General features: G+C 42.4%; 1 protein-coding gene across 1 annotated transcript in view; it reads left to right on the top strand.

The window, feature by feature from the left end:
• LRRC7 (leucine rich repeat containing 7) overlaps positions 1–3,252 on the top strand; it is a 463,713-nt gene that overhangs the window by 212,631 nt on the left and 247,830 nt on the right. The gene's annotated exons all lie outside the window — the stretch shown is intronic.

Below are 3,252 nucleotides of genomic sequence, written 5' to 3'. Positions count from 1 at the left end.
GCCATTTGTGTGACCATTTCAGAACAGGAAACTAAGATAATGAGAGTTTAAACTGACTTGTCTGGGCTTACCCAGCCAGTAAGGTGTAAAACTGGAATTCTTAAGCTAACAGACTTTGCTTTGAATTATTTTAAGTTGTAAACAACACAATACACACTTTTAGACAGATGATGTAGTGCCATTTTCATTATAGTAGGCAATTTTGTTTTCAGAAAAAGATAAAACGCTATGGTCCCTTCCTTAGAATCATATTTTAATTTACTTCTGTTTTCTTATCTTGGTTTACACATAATTGAACAAACTATCGTCTTAAGACAGGCCCCGATGGAGGTGAGTGTTAGGCACAGACGTATAATGATCCCACACTGGAGACTGAAAAGCAGCTAGAGGTGAGAAGCAGCTTGTCCTGTTGTTGGTCACAGACATTGAGTAGACGTGAACTCTGAAGGGAAAGTCGGGGGCAGCTCACAGGTTAGCTTACTGACAGGCTGCCACGTTTTAACATCTACCTCACAAGGGTAGCTCTCAGTCTCACAGCCTTGCAAAAAAGAGAGTGAATCCTTCGTATTAAATTCATAAATAATGGAGCTCCAAAACTCATTAGATTTCTTCTTTAGAAGTCAAAATAATTTATCCATCATTTTAAGACAGCACAATTTCTTTTATCCCCATTCTTTGGATGGTTCTTAGGGTTCAAGTGCAGTTTTGCCACATCGAGATATTACATTTTGGTGAAGTGAGGGCCTTTGGTGCAGACATCACTGAAGCAAAGTGTGCTGTACTCACCAAGCAACTTCTGTCATCGGCCCCCCCAGCCCCACCCCTCCAAGTCTCCCTTGTCCCTCGTTCAACACATGGCCTTTCTGTGTACTCACCCCTTAGCTCCACTTAGAAGGGGGAACATTCAGTGTCTGCCTTTCTGTGTTTGATGTGTTTCACTTAAGATAACGGCCTCAAGTTCCACCCATGCTTCTGCAAAAGACGTGATTTCATTCCCTTTTACAGCTGAATGTCGTCCATTGTGCCTGTACGTGTGCGTGTATATGATGTAGTATACGCGTGTGGATACCCCCCCCACACACACACACATATGCACACGCACACACATACACACATATGCACATTTTCTTTATCCAGCTGATCGGCACTTAGGTTGAGCCCATACATTTGCTGTCATGAATAAACATAAGAACACAGGTATCTTTTTTCTTGCTGACTTACTTCCCTTTGGGTAGATGTTCTGAAGTTGGATTGTATGGGGTTCTAGTTTTAGATCTTTGAGAACTCTCCATACTGTTTTCAACAGAGTCCGCACGCTTTCATATCCCCCCAACAAAGCATAAGTCTTTCTGCACACCCGTTTCCGGCACCCTTATCTGTTATTTTTTTGTCTTTTTAACAACAGACATTCTGATTGGTATAAGCTATCTCACTGTGGTGTTAAATTGCGTTTCTCTGATGAGTGATGTGGGGCATTTGTCCATGGTTGCTGGCCATTTGTGTATCTTCTTTTGACGGATGTCTGTTCATGTCCTTAGCCCATTTTTTAGTAAGGTTAGCTGTGGAGGTTTTTGTTGAGTTGCTGGAGTTCCTTATAGTTCTGGATATTGTTCCCCCACTGGATGGACGGTGAGAAAATATTTTCTCACGCGCTGTATGCTATCTGTTGGCTCCATTATGTTTTCTGCTGTGCAAAAATTTTGTAATTTAGTTAAGTTCTATTCTTTTATTTTCCTTTCTGTTGCCTGTATTTTTGAATTATGAATTTTTTGTCTAGCCCAATTTCGAGAAGCATTTTCTCTAGTTTTTTTCCTATTTTTTTAATAAGTTTTGCATCTTACATTCAAATCTTTAATTCATTTGAGTTAATTTTTGTAGACAGTGAGAGATAGATATCCAGTTTCATCCTTGCACGTACGCAATCCAATTTGTCCAGAGCTGTTTGGTAAAAAGGGTGTCCCTTCCCCAGTGTATGTTCTTGTCGACTTTGTAAAACATCATTTGGCTATAAGCATCTGGCTTTATTTCTGAGTTTTCTATTTTGCCCCACTGACCTAAGGACAGCATAATTTCTAATGAAATTTCATATGGAAGTAGGTGAAAACATCCTGTGCTCTCCTTAGCACCTGGGTTTTGCCCTGGATAATACATGACCTGGCCTGGATGTGATGCCTTTTGGCTGTTTCGTTGGCTCCAGGGTTTCAAGGTTCTGTGAACATGGTGGTAGTCTAAAAGAATAGAATCTAGGAAGAAGGTGGGATCTTTCTCTTTTTCTTTTTTAAGACAAGGTCACACTCTGTTGTCCAGGTTGGGGTGCAGTGGCACGATCATGGCTCACTACTATAAGCTCAAACTCCAGGGCTCAAGCAACCTCACCTCAGCCTCCCAAGGAGCTATAACTATAGGCGCATGTGACTTTCCTGGCTAACTATTTTATGAGACGGAGTCTCCCTATGTTGCCCAGGCTGATGTTGAACTCCTGGCCTCAAGCAATCTTCTTACCTTTGCCTCCCAGAGAGCTGAGATGACAGGTGTGCATCACTGAGCCGGCCAGCAGTGGGATCTTTTGTTTCGAGCATCCGTTTTCAAAAAGCTCAGCTACATCCTGCCACAAAATGTGTCTTACTCTTCTGTGAGATATACAGTACGGACAAGGATAGTTCATCACGAAAGTGTTTATTTCCTTACTAATAGTTTCAAAATGTGACGGAGGCCGAGCTGCTGTCAGACCGTGTCGTGACAGCTCCAGCCTTCTCTCCAGCCTCTGCAGAGCCTACTGTGGTGCAGCATTTGTATCAATTGATTAAAATTTAACCCACGTCTTTTTTTCCTCTGACCCTCACATTTAGAGATTAGGTTTGTGGCTTCCCGATTTTCAGTTTCATAGAAAATATCCGCATTTTCCTGTCACAAAGCCAGAATCACAGCTGTGACAGAGATGAGACTTCTCCCAGGGTCCCCAGCAGGGAGGACACAGGAAGAGATGCTGACCTTGTCACACCTCCAGGCGCACAGACCCGCACTCTGTGTAGCCAGTAGGGGAGAATCCATCACACTTGTTAGAGACCCATATCTGCTAGAGACCAGTAGCTACCCCTGGGAGTATCTACTGGTTTTTGGGCATGTCCCTACGTATTTTTACATGTGTTTATGTTCAGTCTTCCCAGTCTTATAAAATGATTCCCGGAAGCAGAGATTTCATCTTCTGTTCTCTTTTTATCTGCTGATCCTGTCATCTTTCATCAGTAACAC

Source organism: Otolemur garnettii, unplaced genomic scaffold (genome assembly GCF_000181295.1).
Source record: "Otolemur garnettii isolate 467f Iridium unplaced genomic scaffold, OtoGar3 scaffold00010, whole genome shotgun sequence".
In the NCBI taxonomy this organism is placed as follows: Eukaryota; Metazoa; Chordata; class Mammalia; order Primates; family Galagidae; genus Otolemur; species Otolemur garnettii.
The sequence above is the reverse complement of the archived record's forward strand: the minus strand, read 5'-3'. Positions and strand labels throughout refer to the sequence as shown.